Source organism: Panthera leo, chromosome C2 (genome assembly GCF_018350215.1).
Source record: "Panthera leo isolate Ple1 chromosome C2, P.leo_Ple1_pat1.1, whole genome shotgun sequence".
In the NCBI taxonomy this organism is placed as follows: domain Eukaryota; kingdom Metazoa; phylum Chordata; class Mammalia; order Carnivora; family Felidae; genus Panthera; species Panthera leo.
In genome coordinates this window covers 19,223,934-19,251,032 of record NC_056687.1, presented here as the reverse complement: position 1 = coordinate 19,251,032, position 27,099 = coordinate 19,223,934, and the positions used below count along the sequence as shown (strand labels likewise).

Sequence of the window (27,099 nt, the reverse complement as noted above, 5' to 3'; positions counted from 1 at the left end):
AAGAGACAAAACAGAAGAAGACACAGACACAGAGGAGAAGTCGACGTGAAGACAGAGACAAAGACTGGAGTTATGTAGCTATAAGCCAAGAAAGCCTGGAGCCATCAGAAGCTGGAAGAAGCAAGGAAATATTCCCCTCTAGCCTTTGGAGAGACTGTAGCTCTGATTTCCAAAACTGTGAGAGAAAAAAAATTGCTGTTTTAAGTCACCAATTCTGTAATAATTTGTTACAAGAACCTTAGGACACTAACAAATACATACAGATCTTCCTTAATTTACAATGGGGCAATGGCCTGATAAACCCATTAAAAGTTAAAAATATCATTCAATTGAAAATGCATGAAATACAACTAACCTACCAAATATCATACCTTAGCCTAGCCTACCTTAAACGTGCTCAGAACACTTACATGAACCTACAGCTGGGCAAAATCATCTAACACAAGGCCTATTTTATAATAAAATGTTGAATATCTCACGCAATGTATTGAATGCTGCACTGAAAGTGACAGACAGAATGGTCGTATGGGTACAGAATGGTTTTCAGTGTATCCACTGTTCACCCTTGCAGTGGTGTGCCTGACTGGGAGCTGTGGCCACCACCATTGCCCAGCATCACAGAGGAAGATTGTACAGCCTATTGCTAGCCCAGGAATAGATCACAATTAAAAATTCACAGTGCAAGTTCTCCTGAATGGGTATAGTTTTCAAATCACTGTAAGTCAAACCATTGTAAATCAGGGACTGGCTATAATTGAAATGGCTGAAACGGTAGCCCTAGATAAACACTTAGCCCAACAGGGACACTGGTGCTTAGATTATTCCAACAGGTTTTTCTCTGAACATTTGGAAACAAAACAGAAAAGAATCAAAGTGTTCATAAATGAAGGAATACAAAGAGCGCAACGTAGTGTCAGCTTACTAGTAGATACTGTGTATGTTTTCATGTCCATGAACTTGAGCTACTCCTGTGCAGTTTTGTGTATGAGAATGGAGTAGTGTTTGTGATTTGTATCTACATCATCATATGGTTGTATATTTATTTATAAAGCCATTACTTTCAAGCCAAAAGAAGAAGAAGAAGAAGAAGAGGAAGAAGAAGAAGAAGAAGAAGAAGAAGAAGAAGAAGAAGAAGAAGAAGAAAGAAGAAGAAGAAATACAAAGAGAAGAAAAGACAGAGAGAGAAGGAGAGTCATATTTATGGAAAAACATAAAAAGAAGGTTGGCATGGCGTGAAAACAAATGAGCCCAGCCAGGGACCCTTACTTCTCACCAGTACCATGAGGGACACTTTATTTTGCAATTCTCATTTCTAAATGTAACCTCCCATGGCCAAACTAACATTTGATCTTTATAACCAAACAATTCTTATTAACACCATCATTCTAAAAAAGCAATATGGGGTTTTGCTGAGGTCAAAGTTTATGAGTGGTGCTAAATAAACTTTAACAGATCCAATCATAATCAGCCCTGCTTTGTTCTCTAGAGCAGGACTATCATGTCACAGACTAGCATTTGCCAGGTTCAAGAACAAATGCAAAGCTGCTCTTTGGAGAAACCCTTAAGTGTTTCCTATGAATACATGTGTGCAAAGGTGGGATTAGCTCTCATCCTAGTGAGAACACAGGTGAGTTATCTCAGCTCCACAAAAGCCCATTAACAGAACCTCCTGCAGGTTAAAGGGTTCAAAGAGTATCTACTAATCAAAAAGGATCCCTCGAAGAACCCAAAACTAAATTTTATCAGCTTTGCCCATGAAATTATATTTTAGGAGATAATTACTATTCATCCAATCACTTTGGTTTTTCAAGGTCAATTTTAATTCCAATTTAATGACCAGCAGACTGCACTCATTAACAAAACATCATTGTACTGGATGACATTTTATGTTATGCTTGTTTTCAGAAGAAAGGTAAGAAAATGGAAAAGAAAAAGCCATATGAAGAATTCTTTAAGATAAGTTAAATTTGTTCAATATCATGTCCCCCATAAAGTCTTAGGTAATTAATATCTTACAGAGTTTAGTAGCAAAATAAATTGTTCCTTTCTTGAAGAATGGTCATGTTTTCTTTTAATTATGAAATCATGTTTTTGTCTGGTTTGCTCATCTTATCTTGGTCATCAAGAAGGCTTGATCTCGATATAATGCTTAATTATACTCCCTATTTTGGTAAACTTCATGAGCACAATGTGTACTAGATAGAAACATAGACTTTAGAATCTTCCATAGCTATGTTTAAATGCTGAGTCTTATATTTGACAGCTGTGTATCCTTGAGCATCTCATACTGAGCCTCAGTTTTCCCATCTGTGAAGTGGAGATAAAAACAGTACTTACTTCATAGGGTTCTTGTGAAGATTTAATGAGATAATACACAGAAAATACTTAAAAATGTGTCCATAGCATGTTTTTGTCTCTATTTTTTCCTTTAATTCATTTATTCCAGACAACTTTGTAAACAGGTAAATATGAATATAAATGCTAAATATGGGAAGAGAATACCCAATTTAAAAAGGACCTGAATGGTTTAGAGGAATAGGTTAATAAATGTAACTATAGAGGGGCACCTGGGTAGCTCAGTCAGTCAAGCATCTGACTTTGGCTCAGGTCATGATCTCGCAGTTTGTGACTTCAAGCCCCACATCGGGCTCTCTGCTGACAGCTTTGAGTCGGGATGGAGCCTGCTTCAGATTCTGTGTCTCCCTCTCTCTCTACCCCTCACCCACTCACACTCTGTCTCTCTCTCTTTCTCAAAAATAAACGTTAAAAATTAAAAAATAAAAATAAATAAATGTAACTATAGAGTTAAAGTGTCTATGCACTGAATCTCTGAGCTTCCTTTAAATTCTTCCTTTATTCTCCCTTTAAAATACATCTATTAATGGTTAGGTAAGTTAGAACAAAAGCAGACAAAATGTGGCATTTGGGACACCATAAAGTGCTGCCTGGTCAAAAAGGTGAGAACTTTGGCCATTTCCCTTTATTGATAGAAGTGGGAATTAATCTTGCTGGTTGGTCACAGGGTGCTACTTTCACTGTGCCCTGAAGTACTGATTCATTTCCTTCTCCTCCAGCATAAATTTCATTCTTAGAAAAAATAATAGCATGGTTATTCCAAATACAGGAAGCACTGATTCAAAAGATAAAGCAAAATTAGAGTGGTCTAGAGATGAGTTGCTACAGAAGTGGTCATGCGTCAAGCCTTAGCAAATCTAAATGATGATGCATTTTGACTCAAAGATGAGCAGACGTCCAGCACGTATGAATATTTGTAAGTAACTGAAGAAAAATCCTAGTGGAAAAAAGAAAATCAAGAGGCAATCAATAAAAATTGTTATGTTGTGAAAACGGTCTTCTATTGTAAAATGCAAACCTACACCAAATTGTGTTGAAACTAAGAAAAAGTTTGGGACATTGTAAAGCATGATTTTTAGCTCTGTTGTTAATTTCTCTAATTCAACATATGGTCGAGACCCAAAGACCAGGCACTGGCACTGTTATATCAACACTTCTTCTAAGAAGTCTTCCAGTTCAAGAAAAAATACAGTTGAAGATTTTAGAAATGCATCATGTCAAAGTCTTTAAATGCAGAGGCTATAGGCATATGCAAATCTCTGCATACCAAGCAATTATTTCAGTATTAGCTATGTTGTCAATCAACTATACCTGTCAAGCACTCTGCTCCGTTGTCCTATTAAAATTTTTACTTGGGCTTTGCAGCATGGATTGATGCAGAGAGGTTATTAATAGTACTTATAAGTTTACCAAAAAAAAAGTTATTTTAACCCACAAAATTATGCCTGTATCCCTAAGTCTCTTAAGAAAGAGCCACAGATTCTGAGTTCTATCTTCATTTAATTCTGGAAGGAAAGATTTTCAGCCATGTCTGGTGTCTAAGAGATTAAAGTAAAATGGCATAGATTCTATACAGTTGCGTTGGTTGCTGCCTTTTTCCATCTTTTAGTCACCTTAACTGAGGTCACAAAGATAAAGAATCTTGCTGGAGGGGTTGTGGGAGGGGGGATGGGCTAAATGGGGAAGGGACATTAAGGAACCTACTCCTGAAATCAGTTTCCCTAGATGCTAACTAATTTGGATGTAAATTTTTAAAAATAAAAAAATTAAATTAAAGAACCAAAAGCTTTTGTTCTCCTTGATGCTACTGCACACCCCCAGCTAGTGCTTTCTCTGGGTGGAACTAAGGCGCAGGCACTTAAAAACCAAAAAAAAAGAATCTTGCCTTGATTTTCTTACTTTTGATTTGAAGCAAAAATCAGGAATTCAACTGAAAACATTCAATTATTAATGCACTGTGTATTTATTAAATATCTTAGATGTATTAAGTCCTTATGAATTGTATCTCCTAAACAGTGCCTCCTCCATCAACCCCCACGTGGGTGGGAATTGGTGTAGTAGAACAACAAATTGGGGTGACAAGAGTTTTACTGGTTTTTGTAGCCATCAAGAGTTTCTCTAATCGTAGAAAACATCCTTGAATGCAGGAGGCTGAAAAATGCCCCCCAAGGTATGTTAATCCCCAGAATCCCCGATTCTGTCACCTTACATGGCCAAAAGGACTTTGCAGATGTGGCTCAGTCGGATCTTGAGATCAGAGATTGTCTTGGGTTATCTAGATGGGCCAGATATAATCACGAGACGCCATATAATAGGAAGAAAGTAGATGTAGATTCAAAACACCTAATGTGATGACAGAAGTAGAGAGAAATTGGAAGATGTTAAACGTCTGACTTTGAAGAAGGAGCGTAAGGCCACAAGCCAAGGAATGCAGGTGGCCTGTAAACTAGAAAAGGAAGGGAAACGAATTCCCACCCCCCCCACCCCCCCAGAGCTTCCGGAAGGAATGCCGCTTTGACAAATACTTGATTTCAGCCCAGTAAGATCCATTTTAAATGGAATCATAAGAGAATATTTTGTGTTGTTTTATCCACTAATTTTATGGTAATTGGTCACAGCAGACATAGGAATTTAATGTACTGAGTTATTTCCTGTTTACCATGTTTTTACTTGTATTTATGTATGTGGTTCCTGCAGGTGTAGCAAAGGTGATACACAAATAGAAGCCAATCCTAACAGCCCCTTTGGAGTATGATCTGCTCTTTATCTGTTCTTCCCAACCCAAGTATCAAAATCTTGGTTAGCCATCTCTTTCTGGCCCAGCTCTGTAGTTGGCTTATAGTAGTTGGTTCTGTAGTATCTTCAAGTACCTGAAAAATTATTTTATAGAGACTTTATGAAGCGATTAGTTGAGAATTATTGAAACCGTGATATAGAAATGTGTATTAAATAAGTGAGTTATTAAAATAAAATTATAGGTAAGTTGACTATATTTTATTCTACAATTTCTATGCCTTTCTCACTAGGAAATTTGTGAAATCGTTAGTCAAATAATATAAGGGAAGTGTGTAGGTGCTCCCTGAGTGAATCGGCTTCATTTTTGTCACTTGATTCAGTATTAGCCCCAGTCATCTTGAATTTTCAGTTTTCTTGTACTAGAATGGAATGTCAATCCAGGGATGATCCTGTCTGGGTTTTGTTCAAGATTCAGAATCTTAAAACTAGGATTTCTTTTACTAGCAGCTAAGTTTCTTCTGATTTTCTATCAACTACTATTTCATCCAACAAGTATTTGCTGAGTGCCTCTGAGTGCCATCTTTTGTGCAGGGTACAAAAATGACAAAAATTCCTGTTTTATGGAGTTTACATCTAGTGGGTTTGGGAAAATATGTAAAGAAATAAATGTTCCTTCAATGTCAGACTAGTAAATATACCTACTGGAATCACCTCCAAACATCAGAGAATGGCTTCTTCTCTTTCACTGATGAAGAGAGAAGGAATATGGGTGGTGCAAGGGGAGAGAAGTGAGATCAAAACAGGCCTTAGACAAGTGATATTTAGCGGGCTACTGATAGGGAACACACACACACACACACACACACACACACACACACTCCATGTGAGGTACTTTTTCACAAAGTTTTCACCTACTACTACAAATTTTCATGATGATTTTTTTTTGGTGCCCAGATAAGCATTGCCCCTGGTCCAGAGTTCTGGTTTTGCTCTTGGGCAATACCGTGCCTATATAGGCACTGTTCCCTTTGTCTTCACCATGGATGAGGAAAATGAACCAGTAAGGGCAGTCATGGCTTAGACCTTGGGCACTACAACCTGCAGCTTCTTGGATGAGAAACCAACTTACTGCCATAATATGGGAAGCCTTAGCTCTAGATAGGAAACAGTCAGGTGCAACGGCAAGAAGATAACCTGGGCTCCCCAAATACCTTCAGAGAAGACATTCCACCTCTGGGTTTCTCTTTCAATCTATATTTATTCAGAAATTTTAATTAGATGATCTTTAAACTCCCTTAGCTCCAACATTCTATGATTCTACTGAAAGTAGATATTAAGAACACAGAAAACAAACGTGGTTACCAGAGGGGAGGTGGGGGAGGGGATGAGTAAAATAGGTGAAGGGGATTAAGAGCATACTTATCATGACGAGCACTGAGTGGTGTGTAGAATGTTGAATCACTATATTGGACACCTGAAACGAATATAACACTGTGTGCTAATTGCACTGGAATTAAAGAAAAAAGACATTAGATATTAAGATATGTAAGTTCAGAATCTTTAACCCTATCCCGATGTGTAACATATGTGATACTGTGTGAATTGTTGCACCAATTCAGGCTCTTACTTCTTATGCACGTGAGCATAAAAACTTTCGAAAACTATCGTTCTCAAGTATTGTTAGCATAAACACACAGACATGACCAACTGTATTTACACTCTGAAATCATATGTCTGTGTACACTCCACATGGCTCAACATCTTAAGAAATAGGATTTTTATGTCACATTTGTGAAAGAACCATATAAGAATTTCTTCATTTGACATAGTATGATATTTATATATTTTTGCTTTATAAGTTATAAAGGATTCTTTTTATTTTTGTAGAATAAACCCTCAAATAACTAAAAATCCTCAATGAACCATATCATTTCACTCCATTTATGAGATTTCTCTTTCACACACACACACACACACACACACACACATGCATACACACACGAATATACCTGTCAAAAACTAATTAAAAACTAAGCAAACCACTTCCAGAAAATTCCAGAATCCAACTCACATTTAGCTTTAACTCATTATCCCCATAAAATTAGCAGTGCTTAAACCCATGAAGTCCATAGAAGATCCTCAACCATAAAATTTTAAAAAATCAAATATACAGTTTATGTATTATACCTACTAGTTTAGGAAAATAAACTGAAATTCTTTATAGTTTTTTCAGATGAAGTCAAAACCCCAATAGAGGGTTTTATGACTCATATTTAATCAGAAAACTCAAGTAACATAACGTCTAAATTTCTAATACTCTGACATGAAACTTGAAATATACAAATTCATTTAAATTTGTATATGAATATTACAGTACCTGTAACTTAAGATAAAAGTCACGTATTTATTCAGAAGCACAAAACTTTTGGCAAACAGAGGCTACTACTATAAAAACGATTCTAGTCAAATCACCCATTGATATTTTATTAAACCAAGAGCCCTCTTCTACATAATTGAGACCAAGTTACATTTTTTTAAAGTTCATGATTTTGAATAACTTTTAAAGGGCCCCGGTGAAACACCACAGAATACTCTATGAGTTATTCAGCATTTGGACATGATCATGAATATATTTACTATCACATTTTCATGATCTCTTAAATAATATTTTCAAAACATCTTGAGAGGTCTCAAAGGAGCCATTTGAGCAAAAGGCATATTCCAAACTACAGTTCTGCAGATGTGTATATGGTTACTCTGAGATGAAGTGACCCTCAGCCATTAAAAAGAGAGATTTATCCAAGCAATGCCCAGTCGTAGGGTGGCACATTATTTTCAATCAGCAATTTTTCTTGAAACACTGTCACTGGACAGGCCATGAAGCACAGCCCTTTGATAGATTCTGTCATGAAGATAGAGAACAGTTATTCCTCCAGGCAGAACATGCCAAAGAAGAATTTTGTCTAACTGTAGCAAACCCAGGGTGGGAGGAAGTATTTTTGCAATGGCTCAATGTTAGTGCAAACAAGAAAGATATATTTGTTTCAAAAAAATAAATGAGTATGAATTTATATTCTACTATATATAATGAAGTTAAAATGCACACATTTCCAGCATGAAACTATTTACATAAAATAAATAAAATATTTCTATGTCCAAATTTTTTCTTGTGGTTGATTTCAAGTTTCATAGCTTTGTGATCTGAAAATATCTAAGATGTGATCTCAGCCTTTTTGTAACTGTTGAGGGCTGATTTGTGACCCAGTGTGTGATCTATTCTGGAGAATGTTCCATGTGCTGAATATGTATCCCGATGCTTTAGGATGCAATGTTCTGAACATATAGGTCAAGGCCATCAGGTCCAGTGTGTCATTCAAAGCCATTGTTTTCTTGTTGATTTTCTGTTTAAATGATCTGTCCGCTGTTGTAAGTGGGGTATCAATGTCTCCTACTATTATGGTATTATTATTGGTAAGTTTCTTTATGTTTGTTATTAACTGATTTATATGTTTGGGTGCTTCCAAGTTGGGTGAATAGCCAAAGTAATATTGAAAAAGAAAACCAAACCTGGAGGCATCATAATACCAGACTTCAAGCTGTATTATAAAGCTATAATCATCAAGACAGCATGGTACTGGCAAAAAAACAGACACATAGACCAATGGAGCAGAAGAGAGAACCCAGAAATGGACCCACAAAGGTATGGCCAACTAATCTTCAAAGCAAGAAAGAGTATTCAATGGAAAAAAAGATAGTCTCTTCAGCAAATGGTGTTGGGAAAACTGGACAGCAACATGTAGAAGAATGAAACTGGACCACTTTCTTAGACCACACACAAAAATAAACTCAAAATGGATGAAAGACCTAAATGTAAGACAGGAAGCCATCCAAATCTTCGAGGAGAAAGCAGGCAAAAACTTCTTTGACCTAGGCCACAGCAACTTCTTACTCAACACATCTCTGATGGCAAAGGAAACAAAAGCAAAAATGAACTATTGGGACCTCATCAAGATAAAAAGTTTCTGCACAGCAAAGGAGACAATCAACAAAACTAAAAGGCAATTGACAGAATGGGAGAAGATATTTGCAAATGACATATCAGGTAAAAGGTTAGTATCCAAAATCTATAAAGAACTTACCAAATGCAACACCCCCCAAAAGCAAATAATCCAGTGAATAAATGGGCAAAAGACCTAAACAGACACTTTTCCAAAGAACACATCCAGATGGTTACAGACACATGAGAAGATGCTGAACATCACTCATCATCAGGGAAACACAAATCAAACCCACAATGAGATATCACTTCACACTCGTTAGAATGGCCAAAATTAACAACTCACAAACAACAGATGTTGGTGAGGATGCAGAGAATGGGGAACACTTTCGCACTGCTGGTGGGAGTCCAGCCACCCTGGAAAATAGTATGGATTAAAAACTAAAAATAGACCTACCCTACAACCCAGCAATTGCACTGCTAGGTTTTATCCAAGGGAAACACTGTTTCAAAGGGGCACATGCACCCCAATGTGTATAGCAACACTATCAACAATAGCCAGATGATGGAAAGAATCCAGATGTCCATTGAATGATGAATGGATAAAGAAAATGTGGTGTATATATACACTGCAATGTTACTCAGCAGACGAAAAGACAAATCTCGCCATTTGCAACAATGCGGATAGAACTAGAGTGGATTATGCTAAGCAAAATGAGTCAGGCAGAGAAAGATATCATCTGATTTCACTCATATGTGGAATGTAAGAATCAAAACAGATGAACATAGGGGAAGGGAAGGAAAAATAAGATACAAATGGAGATGGGGGGCAAACCATAAAAGACCCTGAAATACAGAAAAACTGAGAGTTGCTAGAGAGGAGGTGGTTGGGGGGGATGGACTAAATGCATGATGGTCATTAAAGAGAACACTTGTTGGGATGAGCACTGGGTGTTGTATATATGTAAGTGACGAGTCACTGGGTTCTACTCCTGAAATCAATACTACACTGTATGTTAACTATTTATGTTAACTTGAATTTAAATAAATTTTTTTAAAAAAAGAATATTTCTATGTACAAGAAAAACTTAAACATCTTCTATCAAGCACACAATCATATGCCTTTTATCACTGGAGAAAGCAAAGAAAATACCATTTGTTTGTCAAAAAAAGTTGCTACAGGTTATCTATTAGTCAAGTTTTACATTTTCAAAAATGTGAATCAGTCTTATTTTTAAACACGATAAATTTAGGACGTTCAGATCTGTGCATTCAGGTTGTTTAAGGAACACGACCTCACCAGAAAGAATGACCAAAGCATTTTGATAGCAGAGGCTTGTCTCACCTTTAAACAGCATCACACTTACACCTCCTAGATCACTTCTGGGCCCAGAAGGTAAGTGTCACGACCGACGCGACAAACACCGAGGTCAGGGTCCTGAGGGTAGGAGAATGCAAGAAAAAAGAGAGAAGAGAAAGTTTGGGAACAGGAGGGTCCCCTGGGCTGATGGCCCAAGTGACGGCTTTATTGTTGCTGTACACAATCTTTTATATCCAGACTCTTATGGGTCAGGGCATTCTAAGAATAAACAGGTTTCACATAATCGCTGCCCACCAAAACATTTAGTTCTGTGTTTCTTGTGCATTTTCTAGACAGGTCACAAGACCTTGTTGATAAGATTGCTAGCAAAACACAATTCCCATGTTTGTTTCTATCTGACTCGGGGTAGAAAAAGGGAGGTAGCATTACTGCCAACACCTGCAGACCACAGGCTTCAGGAATTAACTTTCCCGGCCTTGACAAGGCTTTCGTATGCCCTTGAAAGTGGGGGAATGGGAAGGGGAACCACCGGGTTGGCTTGAGTCAACAGGGAACATTGCTCGACCCGGTCTCAGCCTGGCACCGGGGCCCGGCCCCCCACAGGTAAATATGCACTAATACATCCTGATTGTTTGGTGGTGTTTCTATGGAAAATTTTCCTTTTTTTAAGATTTATTTTTGTTTTCATTGAGTTTTTTATGTAATCCCAGGACAGTTAACCTACTACGTCATATTTGTTTCAGGCGTACCATGTAGTGATTCAACAATTCTATACATCATTACTCAGTGTTCATGATGGTAAGTGTACTCTTAATCCCCTGCACCTCCCCCCACCTCCCCTCTCATATGCTCTATTTTAAATGAGCACCTTGAGTATAAACTGAATGAGTATATGAGTTTAATGAGTATAAACTGAAGTCATACAAAGAATGTTTTCCAGCCACGATGGTACAAAACTACAGATCAACAATAAAACAAAGCTGGAAAATCTGCATGTAAACATTAAATATTTAGTATGTAAATATAAAACAACACAATTTCATCTCAGGAAAATTTTCCAGTAGATTTTAAAAACATCCTTAGACAGCAAAACATTTAGAAACTTACATCCCTCCCTTCAGTCTCACCCACCGTTGCATATTTCTATCATAAAATCAGCTGTTACTTTTAACAGATATCGCTAAGATATAAGTTACAATGGCATAAAGCATGAAAAAGCAGATATAAGAGTCTGCTGACCGAGGTCAATGCAAAAGTCGATATGACTCCATATGGATAGATGATGCTACAACAGACTATATACTGAGGAGGCTGCTACCTGACAAAACATCTCAATAGTTTCCAGCAGTGTGTATAGCAGCAACAACCCTTATTTTCAAGTTTCTAGAAGCTTCTTTTTGCTGTAAAAGGTGAATTTGTATCATTACATTTTGTAGTTGAAAAAGACAATGTTTGGGTCAGAAGCCACTTCTGTGTCTTGGGTGGAAATTGGATGTTGTTTGGGGGGGGGGGGGGTAGGCTTCCCTTTAACTAGCAGGAGGAGCCACCTGGCTAAGCACGATGAGTCAGCTGGCTGTAACAAACCTAGCCATTTTTCATGGAGACGTCTTGAACCCATGCCAGGTAAAAGCGTCATCAACCCTAGAGATTGCTACTTCAGGCTCCAGAAAACTCGTGTGGGCTGCATGGATAACAATTGCAGGAATCATTGCTACAAATCAGTAGTTCAGGGACAGAATAAAGGAAGTGATATTGTTTGGGCACAGGAAGATTTCATTTATTTATTTGAGTCTGCGGATTGGAGCTTGGACTCCAAGGAAGTGACAAAATGGTTGAAAGTGACTCCTTAGAAAGGTAGGCATGGCAACAGCCTGGTAGAGGGTAGAGGAAGAGGAAGGGTAAGGGGGAGCCAGAAGAAATAGGGAACCCATGAAGGAGAATGCCTGCACTCAAAGGAGCGACAACAACGGTGGGAGGGGTTTTTATTTTTCTTTCCTTACTTATATTTTTAATATGTGGCATTGTGATTCCATTCTGCTCTTTCAGATTTCTTTTTTAATGCTACATGGCAGTTTAAGCTTCCCTGGCCTTTTGCTTTGGAGAATGGTGTGTGTGTGTTTGTGTGTGTGTGTGTGTGAGTATGTTACCAGAGAGGGTGGAGGGTGTGACCTTGCATGTAACAAACACTATGCAGAGGATCATTGCCCAGAGAGAAGATTACAAGAGGGCAAAAACTGGTCACCAGAGTGCTCAGAACAGGAATTTCAAGCAAAAGACGACAAGCAGTCATTTAAGATGGATTTGTGGGACATTTAAGGATCCCTAGGCTATTGAAACTGACAAAGGATCTTCCCATGAAAGGCAGGGATTTACTACCATCAAAATGGGAAGATGACCCAAACTGTGTTATGTGTTAGCGGCATTGAAAAGGGAAAGGTGATCCGTGAAGACATGAGAATTTGGGGGCATTCAGGTTTCATCATAGAACGATGTTAAGATTCAACAAGAAAAGTGAGACTCAAGCAGCCATTTGACTCCAACGCTCTCCCACCACTTGCCAGCATTTCCCAGAAACAGAAGTATCCCTGTCCCCTGTTCTTCACTTAATATATCAGTTCATCTCATTTGCTGAGCAACATGCTAATCTGAAATACCATTTGGGTTAGAAAGATTATGGACGAAGAAAAATTTTTATAGCAAATTATAAATTCAAAGCTTTTGATATATACTTGTTTTTTGTTTCTTTTTTTTTTTAACACTTATTTATTTTTGAGACAGAGAGAGACAGAGCATGAACGGGGAGGGTCAGAGAGAGACGGAGACACAGAATCTGAAACAGGCTCCAGGCTCTGAGCTGTCAGCACAGAGCCCAACGCGGGGCTCAAACTCACGAACTGTGAGTTCAGAACCTGAGCCAAAGTCGGATGCTTAACCGACTGAGCCACCCAGGCACCCCATGATATGTACTTGTTTTTGAATTTCCATCTACTATGTTGTGCTTCCCCCCTCCCTTTTCTCTTCTGTGAGACAGTATCAGAGTCAACAAATTACTTGATTTGGACTCCCATGGAAAGTGCCTGGAAATTCAGAAAACATCCTCAGCCAGTGAGAAGACATTTCCTTTGTCTGATACAGAACTCCCAATAATTCTATGCCGTTTATGTTTTCTATTGCTTCCGATTTCTTTTTTTGTTTAAATTCCATGTTTTACTACATGATCCTGCCTAGCAGTTTTGGCTACAGGTTCCAAAGCCCTTTTTCTTGACATTTACAGTGGTTTCTGGTTCCCTGTAACTGGTAAGGAAGGCGTGGGAATAATAGAAACCTGGGAACAAGTCGTTGATACCAAATCATGTTCTTATACATCCATGCAACACTAAAGAGATATGTTTCCAGGAAAACCAGTTGCTACTTATATTCACTTTAGTGTTACATTCACTGAGAGAGGAACTTATATGTAATGAATTAGAAAACCACAAAGCACAATGCTTTTGTTTTGTGTTATTTTAGTTTAGAAAAGTCGTCCTTTATATTTTTCTCTTCCAAATTTCTATTCAAATTCTAGTTACAAAATTTCTCCTTTAGTTAGTCATTGTTTAGATTTTAATAAAATGTTTAAAAATTTGTAATATCACTTGCTAATTAAGAGGACAATCATCACTATATATATATATATATATATATATATATATATATATATACACACACACACACACACACACCTATATGCATATAAATATATATACCATGTAATAGTGCACTTTAATCTGATTTCATTAAATATCTTGAAATGTATAGGGCTTAATAGCTGACCAAGGTAAAATTTGAAAATCTCTTCCATATCACTGTTTAATTCTTCCATCTCTGCTTCATGTAGTAAGGAAATAACACCCTTAGTCACACGACAAGGAAATACAAGCATAAATCCATTTTAAATATCTATATTTTTAATAATTTGGAATCGACTTTGGTTTCCTTTTGCTTCAAAATGTTTCTGTTTTAATTATTTTATGACCAGGATAGGAAAGATGCAATTTTACATCAATAGACTCCCTACATTATTTGTCTAAAATTGATTTAGAAATTCAAAGCAAAAATAAAAAACACTATAAGTGTTAGCACATGTGGATGACAGAAAGTTGGAATTTGTACCAGATGTGCTTTGCTGTTTCTCTGTGAGTCTTTCCCCTCCCCACATCTTCCTGGGCAGAGCTGCAGTATAGAGCAAATAACAACCTCGATTCTTTTCTTGGCCATGCCCTGAAGGAGGTTACCTCACCCTCAGCCCCATCAAATTAATCTTGGTAACTCCGTTGTGGTGGAAAATAATTTATCTAAAAATTGACACGTGATTTCTATTTTCTACAAAAAGAAGTCATTTGTGGGAGCCTTTTGATTAAAACAAATATTTTTCTAAATGTTTATTTATATTGAGAGAGAGTGAAAGCGAGTGGGGAAGGGCAGAGGGAGAAGGAGAGAGACGATCTCAAACAGGCTCCACACTGTCGGCACAGAGCCCAACATGAGGCTTGATCTCACCAACTATGAAATCATGACCTGAGCAGAAATCAAGAGTTGGACATTCAATCAACTGAGCCACCCAGGCACCCCTAAAACAAATATTTTTTATAAGAATACTTTTCTTGCCTCTGTATAAGGAAGGTACTGAGATGCAGTAAAGGCTGGAGCTGTGGCAGCTAAATTATAGCCATGAGGGAATGAACTTGATGCTAAAGCCAAAGTTCTGAGGACAGCTGAGCCTTCAGTAATATTGCTAAGCAGATGACCTCACCAGCCCTGCGAGTGTTCTCTCCCAGACTTCATATTCTGTAAGACAGTAAGTTCCAGTAAAACCTTCTAAGACTTTTTTCTGTTATTTGAAATGATAACATCTTTATGGAAACTTATATACATCTACATGCACAGATACACACATAAATATAAATAAATGGGAAGGTATACAACATTTATATATATAAAATATACATAAACACATATTGTATGTATTTTTCATGATTTCAAGGAAACAATATCTAGTTATATATTGTATCGTTCCACTTCAACCTGTGTTTGGAACGATTTATCAATTTTTGAAGAAAAGGCATTAAACTCAAATGAACAGATAAATTTGCTTTCTAACTTAAAGTTTACAGAAAGACATGCTTGTCGGCAAAATCTCTCTTAGAGAAGTAGAATATGCTGCAAACTGTATTGAACTTCAAGTAATACAGCTTAGAATAAAAGTTTGACTACACTGAAGCACAGACTATTCAACTCCTCTATAATCTGTAACGCTCTTTTGTTTCTGTTATTGTAGCATGGCGGAGGGGGGTGGTGTGTGTTTGTTTAGTAGAACGTGTTTCAAAATTGTCTTCATCTTCCTGGACTGTGCTCACTGCAGTTCCATCATGGCTACTGAAAACCAGGTGTCAAGGGCAGGGTTAAAAAAAAGATCTCATTCAAATTTTCTCTAAAGATATACCGTCAACGATTAACTTAAAATTACATTTACTAGACGCAATTACATGTTTGAATGTTTTCATAGCTTAGCATCATCTTTTTTTTTTTTTCCTAGCACCACCTTTTTAATTTTTTGTCTTGGCAAAAATTACAGAAGATAGAATATAAGGTGATTGCAGACTGAAATGAAAACTTCAAAGGGGTTATTGCTCTTTTCTCATCACATCACAATCACGTGATTCGTGGAGAAAAACTACTGGCAATCAAGAGCAAGTTCAGGACAATCTAAGAGAAAAAAAAAAAGTTGGTCTAACTCTGCAAATGGAGATTTTCAGAATTCCCGAAGAGAACTCAGGTGTAACATCCTCACAAATGCAGTTCCAAAAGCCATCACACCCTCAGATGTGGCCTGACCCAAATGAACACTCTTTGGTCAGTTCATTGATTCATTGACCACCGCACTACCGTACTTGCTTTCGATGAAGAGAGCTTTGCCATTCCCTCACAGGCTAAATCTAAGTTTCCTCCAAGAACCTGAGAAAAATAATATGTAACAAATATGCCAAACTGTTTCAATTTTGTAGATTAATAAATAAATCCTAGGGCGTCCTGGGTGGTTCGGTCAGTTAAGCATCTGACTTTGGCTCAGGTCATGATCTCATGATACATGAGTTCCAGCCCCTCGTCGGGCTCTGGGCTGACAACTTGGAGCCTGCTTCCGATTGTGTCTCCCTCTCTCCCTGCCATTCTCTCTCTCTCTCTCTCTCTCTCTGTCTCTCTCTCTCTCTCTCTCTCAAAAATAAATAAACATTAATTTTAAAAAATAAAATAAAATAAAATAAAATAAAATAAAATAAAATAATAAAATAAAATAAAATAAACCTTATGAGTCTCCTAATTCCCCAAAGAACCAAATGTTTTCGTTTCCCAAGGTGAACTTTATAAGATCTGTCTCACCGGCTACTGAAGCTCCCAAATCTCAACTTTCACATCATGTTCAGAGGTCAATGATAGTTGGCCAGCAAGAACCCAGAGTTTAAAAAACAGACATACAAAGCAAACTCCTATGATTATCTGACTACATGTGACATACTTACTTCGATTAATACCACCACTGCATGTCCATGGGTCTATCATACTTGCAGTGTTTGACTTCCTGTATCATTTATTCATTCACTCACTCATTAAATCAACATCATTTATTGACCTTTGCATGGGCCAGAAGCCAGGAAAGTATAGTATCAAGAAAGATATGATCTCTGTCCTCAAAGTTTAGAGTCCAGAGAGTGACAAGAACTCATATTCATGTAATTTATTATTGATCTGTAAGATGCACTGGTCTAAGTTCTTCACACATATCTTTGGCTTTATCTTTCAATCAACCCCTGTATTGCTATTATTATTATCATTTACGTTTTTATTTAAATTCCAGTTAGTTCACATACAGTGTAATGTTAGTTTCCGGTGTGCAATTCACTGATCTGGCACTTCCATACACAACCTGGTGCTCATCACAGCAAGCACACTCCTTAATCCACATCACCTATTTAACGCATCCCCCAACCTACCTCCCCTCTAGGAACCATCAGTTTGTTCTCTAGAGTTCAGAGTCTCTTTCATGGTTCGTCTCTCTCTTTTTCTTATTTTCCTTATGTTCATCTGTTTTATTTCTTAAAGTTCACATACGAGTGAAATCATGTGATACTTGTCTTTCTTTGACTAACTTATTTCACTTGGCATAATACTCTCTAGTTCCATCCATGTCACTACAAATGGCAAAATTTCATTATTTTGGTGGCTGAGTAATATTCTATTGTATACATACACCACATCATCTTTTTTCCATTCATCAGTCAATGGACACTTGGGCTGTTCCATAATTTGGTTATTGTAGATAATGCTGCATAAACATTGAGGTGACTGTATCCCTTCAAATCAGTTTTTTTGTATTCTTTGGTTAAAAACCTAGCAGTGCAGTTGCTGAATTATAGGGCAGTTCTGTTTGTAACTTTTTGAGGAACCTCCATACTGTTTTCCAGAGTGGCTGCACTAGTTTGCATTCCCACCAACAGTGCAAGAGGGTTTTCCTTTCTCTACATCCTCGCCAACATCCTGCATTGTTAATTTTAGCCATTTGGACAGGTGTGAGGGTGATATCTCATGCTGTTATTATTATTAAACATATGCTATAAATGAAAAAAATGACCTTTATAGACCTTAGATAACTCAGACATATTTGCCAGGCCAACAAATTTTGCTTTTAGGCGAAAAAAAAAATAGCTCTGATTATATATCCATTCAACAAATATTAATCGAGCCAACTATGAAGCAATCATTACAATGGGAGCTTGGAAAAGAGTAGAGGAAAAGACAAGATCCTTGTCTATAGAGAGCCAATCTTTTCATAGGAAAGACAGACCGTTAAACAAGTATACCAGTAAATCACTTAACTCAAAGTGGAGATAACTTCTAGAAAATACGTAAGTAATGTGAGTGCATTGAGAGGGAAGAGAATGGTTGTCAGGAAAGTACTCTCTGAGTAAATGACATAGGACCAGAGACATGGATGATTTGAAAAAACAATCATGCAAAGATCTGAGAGAAGTATCCGGAAGTTCAGAAGATGAAAGAGCAAATGAGAGGGCCCTGAGATGAGACCAAGCTTCTCGTATGTAAGGATCATCAAGGACAGGGATTGGCAAACTGTTCTGTGGGCCAAATCTGGCCCATTGCCTGCATTTTGTACAGCTCATGCCTTAAGAATGGATTTTTATTTTAATGGAGTGCCTGGGTGGCTCAGCCATTTAAGCGTCCAATTCTTGACCTCAGCTCAGGTTGTGATCTCATGATTTGTGAGATCAAGCCCTGCATCAGGCTGTGCGCTGACAGCATGAAGCCTGCTTGGCATTCTCTCTCTCCCTTTCTCTGCCCCTCCCCAGCTGGCGCTCTCTCTCTCTGTCAAAAAATAAATTAAAAAACTTTAGAAAAATAATGGATTTTACATTTTAAATGGTTGAAGAAAATGCAAATACATATATCTTGTGATATGTAAAAATTATGTAAGATTCCATTTCAATACCTAAATACAAACTTTTATTGGAACACTACCACATTCATTTGTTCCCATATTGCCTATAGCTCTTCATGGGCTATAATGGCAGAATGGAGAAGTTGTGGCAAAGACCATATGGCTTTAAAAGCCTAATATATTTATTATCTGTTTCTTGCAGAACAAAATTCTGATGAAGAGAACTAATGTGAATGAAGGCAATTGCATAATGAGGAAAGAAAGGCATAGGAAATGTATGAAGGGGGTAGACATAAGGTAGCTCATGTGGGGTCTTGCAGACCACAACAAAGGGCTTTCGATTTGACTGTGAAAGAAGAGATTTTGGAAGGTTTTGAATAGGATATTTGACTTAAATTTTAAAAGTATGCCCTTATATGTTTTCTTAGGGGTTGGAGCACTGGGGAAAGAGTCAGAATGAAAGCAGAGAAAGGCATCTGTGGTATTGCACCATTTAGGGGAGATGTGATGGAATCTTAAACTGGGAGCAGTAGCGGAGCAGTTGGAGAGAAGCGTCCATTTATAGTAAACAGGATTTTCGATGGACCAGAAGTCAAATGTCAGGAACAGAGAGAAAGCAGGGAGGGCTCTGAAGTTTCTAGCCTTATCAGTGGGACAACCTTTGGAGATTTTTACCAAGTCTGTTTTAAACATAATAAACCTGGCATAGCTGTTAAACTCCCAACAGTTCATGCCAATTAGTCTAAAGAACCTAAGAGTCTGAAATTCAGCAATGAGATCAGAATTGCAAAGGTACAGTTTTATATCACTCTGTTGATAGGATTAAAGCCATGGGGCTGGATGGGATCATTTGGCAATGTGTTATGTAGGGAGAGTAGAGAAGACAGCAGGGAACTGAGCCCAAAAGCTGCTCCCTTTTTCAGAGTTCCAAAGGTCAGGAACATAACATAGCTAAGTGACTAGTGAGATAGAAAGAAAACCATGAAAGTATTTCTTGGAGGAGGAAGTGTAAAATACTTTTTAGAAAATAAGGAATATAGTAGTTCTTAAACTTTAAAACATTATCTTTTTAAAAACTAAATAAAATAAAACATCATTTTCTTATTACTTATTATTTTTTCTTCATGGTGCCCTGGTTTTCTTCTTCCTAACAAAGAAGATCCTAAAACATTTTTTTTAATTATTATATTTTAGTAAACACAAAACTATCAGCAAAGCCAGAAAATTATCATTCCGTGAGTTCAGAAGATTCAGAAATTTTCCATTTAACTTCTTTTACAATGACAAGAAGAAAGAAGAAAGAAAGAAAGAAAGAAAGAAAGAAAGAAAGAAAGAAAAGAAAGAGAAAAGAAAAGAAAAGGAAGAGGGAGGAAGGAAAGAAGGAAGGAAGGAAGGAAGGAAGGAAGGAAGGAAGGAAGAAGGAAGGAAGCTTAAGTTCCATCCAATAACAAAATCTCCTCTTGATTAAATGACATTGTTTAAATGTCTGCCATCTACAGCCTCTAGTAGTGAATAACCAAGTGTATGTCACTGTTGCTCCTATGGGGTCCCAGTAAGTGTTCTGCTCTTGGGTAAGGAACTAAAAGACAGTAAGATAAATGATCCATGCTCTTATGTAATATGAAGAAGAATTTAGCAACTCTGTATTTTGTAGCTAAGCAAAAGAATAATAATAATAATGTTTTTTTCATTGCAATTTTGTTTGATTTTTATAGACAAAAACACGTTGATTTGTGGGGCTTTGTCCCTTTTAGTTCTAAAAGTTTATTCAATTTTCAAGATCATTTAAATTACTAATCAACTTTTGACTGGCTTGCCGTGTTAATCAGCATTTTAACCACAGTAGTCTCTATCATTTATCAATATTTAAAGGGCAAAAGATAGCTAGCTTTCATGGTTGCTTTGCTATAGCCAGGAGAATGAACTATGCAATATTTAATGATTCAATGTACTAAAAATAATGCCTGAAAGAAACTCCTCTCTCAGTGTATTTCGCTCAATGCCAACCAATCATTTGATTATACCTGATAAACATTAGATTAGTTAAAAATAAACTGTCGGGGCGCCAGCTGGCTCAGTCACTAAGCATACCACTCTTGATGTTAGGGTCGTGAGTTCGAACTGACTGAAAAATTAGGTTCAGTGTAGTGATTACTTTAAAAAATTACAAAAATAGACAAAAATCTTCTGCCAAATAACCATTGTGCAAGCAATTTGCCAGGAAAAAAAATCAAAGGTATACGGTTATTAACTAAAATAGAAAAATGTTTGTTAGGTCAAGATAAATTTCCTTTATTGTTTCTGCCCATCACAGAAAAGGAATTGTATTTGTTAGAAATTTCTGCTCTCTTCAGAACTACATTTATTATTATCTACAAACCTCTGTGATCACCAAAGTTGTTAAGCAGAGTAGAACTCAGCATTCAAAATTGATTAAATGACTTCTAAGAGGCAGACTCTGTACTAGATGTTGAATAATTAGAGACAAAGGCTCAGTTCCTGCCCTGAAAGAATTTACATTCCAGTGGGGAAAACACTCAAGCCTAAGCCAGCTTCCCAAAGAAAATAGGATTGAGTTTCCCTAGTCCAGTGTTAGATACGCTCATGTTAGTGGTTTAAGTAAACAGAAATAACCATTCTTCATCAAGACTCTATTGAAATGCCAGGTACACAGACACCTTGCCAAGTGCCTTTTACACATTTTAGCAGTAATCCTCAAACCAGTTTTTGGTTTATGCACGTGAGGTCCTAGAGAAATAAAATATTCGTTATGTCACCCAGGGTTACAGATGTAGAATCACAGGTCAGGATTCAACATCCTATCATATCACCCCACCTCCCCATCCATGTCTGCCTGACATAAAACCTGCCCTCTTTCTCCTAAAAAGCACAGTGTCCACCTTCCCCCAATGCTGATTCAATTTACTTCAACCAGCAAAGCAATGGAAAAACATCTACCATAGTTTACACATTTGTCCAATTATCTTCCTAAGTGTTTAAATATCTCTCTTGAGGGTAGCTGCTAATCTTTTGTTAATGGACAACTCCAGCTATCTTCTGATTATCATGTACATTCACACACCCCATGTCAGTGAAATTTATCAAATGAGGAGGATTAATTTCAAAATCAGGGTGTATTATAACTAGTCCTTAGAGTAAAATGTCTCCCTCTGATTTTAATTCTCTATAATTCTATCATGATATCACTTTCCCTGATGAGTTGAGTATCTTCATCTTTAAGCCAATTTGTGAACTTACGTCATTCACAAACAGGCCTAAATCTTGGGTTGATCTGGGGCGATTGCGTGGCCCTCCAGCAGATTACCTCGGACCCCAAGCTTGCAGGGTGTTGAGAGCATAGGGCATTGCAACTTCTGTCTCCTCCCTGAACATCACCAAAATTCAATGCTGAAATTTCTGTCTTTAATGATACTCTATGGAGCCTCTGAAAGATGTGACCATAGATCTTCCCAGTTCACACTGATGATCTTGACTAGGCCCTACACTTAGTCAGTTACCCAGGCCCCTAAATATACTTCTACATGCAAGGCAAATTGTAGATGCTCAAATGTTTGATAACCTATTTTACTGAGATTTAAAAAAGAGATGCCATGCTATTTGTCTTTGCATTCATAAAGTGTAATACAAAGTGTGACACACGGTAGATATTCAATAACTGTTTAGTTGGTGGCAATTGATAAAATATCTCAATTTGCATTACCTAATTATAGTTGCTTTCAGAGAAAGATCCAGAGAGAAGAATAAGCCTTCTGGAATTCTAATAGGTTGCCAACACCCGCTCTCACATAGAAATTCGCAGATTTGAAACATAATTCTTTAGGCTAGGGTTATCAAGAATAATAAAAAGTGATAAGAATAACTTGTTATGTGCTAGGTATCTGACAAGTCATGTGATCTTCATAATAGTATAAGAGGTAATATGATTCCAGCTATAGAGAAGAAATGGGGCACAGAGCAATTATGTAAACTTGTTCAGGGCGAACAGTAATGAAATGTAGAATCAGAATTTGAATTCAACAGCCTGGATTCAAAGTCCAAAGGAAGTTTAGTGTGGAAATTTAAAATAACTTTCCCAAACATAAAGGGGTCACAAATAGAAAGCATCTCCCTCCATTTCTCTAGGAGTTTTTGGACAAACCAGAACTGGAGTTTGAATGTTATTATACAGTTGCAGAAGTAGTTAAACCTTCACTAATAAACTGCTGATACTATAGTTAAATAACATCGGGCGTTTTAAAAGATTAACGTGATTTTTCAGAAACATAAACCTTCTATTGTAATTTGACGTGTTGTGAAATTTAGGTATTAGATGTATAAAATATATCAAAATGAAGAAGCCAAAATACAGCTTTGAAGTCCCAACGCCGAATGATCCATAGCCTCTTATAAACTACAAAAGAAATACCAACAGCTGAATTCATTCACAAAATACACAGCATGGTCTTTTTATTGTAGACACCTTCACAAGCAATTCAGCCCAATGAGGGAAGGGCCATCAATCAATCAACCAGACAGTTAATCAAAACACACCTCGAAAGCTCTATCAAGTCAGGGTTCTGAAAAGACATTAATTTTGATTATTTGAAAACTAAAAATGCCTGATTTAAGAGTTGAATTTCTTTCAAATAGAAGATGGAGCTATCTCTTTTTTTTCCCCCTATGAAATAGATGGTTCTACATTATTCAAAATGGGTCAGCCAATCAATCAAATTTCTGAAAGGCAATTCATTCTAAATGTTCACAAATAACCAAGTTTAAAAGAGAGATGGTGCAAATAACAGTGTTTGTTTTGTTCTCTTTAAAAATGCTGCAGAAATGTGTCACATATAGAAAAATGAGACCTTTAAATGAGTCTAAATCACTAAAACCGATTATACATCAAGGAAGAAATAAGATGAGGTAAAACTGTACCAGCCAACTTGACTTCTCCTCTTGTCATTTACCATAAATTCAGACAGCAAAATTTGTGCTTCTATCTGAAGTCTCAAACTTTTGTGTCTCTCTCCTAAAGCAATCTCTAAAGCTTAACTACAAGTTAAATAGCTGGGAAGGAAAAAAAAAAAATCTTCAGTTTCATCACTTCTTACAAGCTAACATCATATTATAAAACTTTTTGGATAACAAACTTTTTGTTTGAAAGTCATTAAGACCACAGACATTTATAAATATCCATTTCAGTAAGTTCTAAACTCTGTCCCACCTCACCTCTGATAGGGACAATATACATTCCTAAAATCAACTGAAGGCATGTCCCCAAACGAGGGGATACTTAGAAATTAGAAGTAAATAGCATATAAAATTTTAAAAGATAATTAATGTGGAAAATGAATATATTCATCACTAAGCAATTTCATTCTTCTTTTTTTAAAAAATGTCTGAATAAATTAATTTTTGTAGCTTAACTATATTAACCTGTGAGAGGTTTCGATTTGATTCTCAAAATAATCTTACAAAACTAGCCTCAAGAATTAACAAAAGAGCTCGTTTCCCTGACATCTCAGAGGCGGTAGGCTGCTTTAGGACAAAGCTGAACATCTCTTTCCCAGCTACTGGCTGCCAGAAACTCATTGAAGGAGACAAACTTCGTGTCTTTTATGAGAAGCACACGGCCACAGAAGTTGCTGCTGAGGGTCCAGGTGAAGAATGGAAGGGTTACATGGTCCAAATCCGTGGTGGCAATGACAAACAAGGCTTCCTCATGAAGCAAAATGTCTTGACCCGTGGCTATGTCCAACTGCTGCTGAGTAGGGAGCATTCCTGCCACAGACCAAGAAGACTGGAGAAAGAAAGTGCAAATTTGTTCAGGGTTGCGTTGTGGATACCAGTCTGTGTTCTCAGCTTGGTCACTGTAGAGAAAATTGGGGGCGCGGGGAGAAGGATATTCCTGGACTCACTGATAATAGTGTGCCTCATTGCCTGGGCCCCAAAAGAACCAAAAGAATCGCAAACTACACGGATGGAACTAGAAGGTCTCATGCTAAGCAAAATTAGTCGGTCAGAGAAAGACAAATATCATATGACTTCACTCACATGAGGACTTTAAGATACAAAACAGAGGAACATAAGGAAAGGGAAGCAAAAATAATATAAAAACAAGGAGGGGGACAAAACATAAGAGACTCTTAAATATGGAGAACAAACAGAGGGTTACTGGAGGGTTTGTGGGAGGGGGGATGGGCTAAATGGGTAAGGGGCACTAAGGAATCTACTCCTGAAATCACTGTTGCAATATATGCTAACTAACTTGGATGTAAATTCAAAAAATAAATTAAATAGAATTTTTAAAAAAAGAATCGAAAACTTTTTGATTTCTCTAAAGAAGATTATGTCCACCAGCATGTTGTTACAAAGCCCTTAAACAAAGAAGTTAAGAAACCTAGAAACAAAGCACCCAAGATTCAGCATCTTGTTACTGCATGTATCTTCCAGCAAAAACTCCAGCGTGATTCTCTGAAGAAACAGCATATAAGAAAAATAAGGAAGAGGCTGCAGAATATGCTAAACTTTTGGCCAAGAGAATGTAGGAGACCAAAGAAAAATGCCAGGAACAGGTTGCCAATAAACGGAGGCTGTCCTCTCTCAGAGCTTCTACCTCTAAGCCTGAGTCCTGTCAAAAATGAGATTTTCTAAGGGTTATAAAGAAATAAGTTCAGACATCCAAAAAAGAAAATGAACAGAAGGAGGAAGGGAGGGAGGGGAAAGAGAGGAAGGAGGGAAGGAAGGAAGGAAGGAAGGAAGGAAGGAAGGAAGGGAAGGAAGGGGCTGAAACTTTGGCTATACATGAATAAATCCTTAAACCCCACATTCTTCATGAGGAAGGTAAGAATAAAGTTGTATTTCTAAATCTATGTCTCTCATTAAAGCCCACTTTACCACCACTGCACTTCATGGGACTCCATTCACTGCACTTCACCAAGAAGGGATGTATTGTCCTTTCTTTGCATATTGTTTTATAAGAAACATCTCTGTCCTCCAAATGGAGGGCAGTGGACAATAAGCACTGACGTGACCCTTTGCCCCTAAAAACAACTGTATCTTCTTCAGCCTAAGGTGATATTTAGTGGGTTTCATGCTCATCCCGGTATTTGAGAGATGGCCCCAAAAATATCCATCTAGATTCCAGGGGTGCCCTTGAACACGACAATGTTCACATGACATCAATGGCTGCATTCTCCCACTGTTAAAAGGTCAGCCAAGAACAATGTGTCTGCTAGCAATGAGCAAATGCAGAGAACCTTGTCCTTTTTCTATTCACTTTGGTAGGCACTTTCCTGCACCCTTATTAATCCAGGTCACAGGACCAGATGGAAAAGTTGGAAGGCTCCTGCCTTCCCTTGGAAACTCCCAGACCATTGTCCCTCCACCAGTGTTCTCAAAATCTAGATTCCTTCAGGCCACCGACTTGTCTGTAGACCACATCTAAAAGGAGATACAACACCAGGAGTCCTTGTTAAGGGAACCATTCTCAAAAAGGCATACCCGGCAACAAAGAGGCACAGACAAAAGCTATACCAGAGTCTGCTTTGGTTTTTGCCCTAAAAACTCAACACACATATATCTTGACCAATTCACTCGTGGGACTGTTCCCATTGATTTTCATTTTTGTGAGCTGGCACATCTCTGTTTACTGGAACCCTGTCATGGTGAGATTCTGGCTTGTATATTCTAGTAGTCCTTGATGGCTGACTTCTTTATCTGGACATGTGGGAAAGTGGCCCAGCTCTTTCTCTACCCCAGCTTATGTACAGGCATTCCCTCTTGGGACTTCCTTGGCAACATGGCACCTGCCGGGAAGCTCTCCAACTTCTCTGGCTTCCCACTAAAGAGATGGGCTCCTATGAGCTAGTCAATCCTTTGGTTTTGGAAATCTTATTCATCTGATAGTCTCACTTTCAGGAATTCCTTTAAGGTTTGCGACCAACTCTTGCTCTCCTTTGCAGTAAAACACTGGTTCCTTAAAGTGGGCACTTAAGAAATGTTTGCTAAATATCGAATGAATGATTAGTATCTCATCTTTCACCAGTGAGTTTATTTTCAACCCAAGTTATAAGCACTTGACTATATTAGGAAGAGTCAAGGCCATAGTCTAATTTACGGGTATTTGGGGGATAATAAATGTACAAATTTTAAGAAGATAGTATTTTTTCTTGGCGTACCTGGGTGGCTCAGTCAGTTAAGCAT

General features: G+C 37.5%; 1 pseudogene; it reads left to right on the top strand.

The window, feature by feature from the left end:
- Nucleotides 1-1,498: 1,498 nt before the first annotated feature.
- Nucleotides 1,499-25,538, top strand: LOC122229227 (annotated as a pseudogene).
- The last annotated feature ends 1,561 nt before the right edge of the window (nucleotides 25,539-27,099 follow it).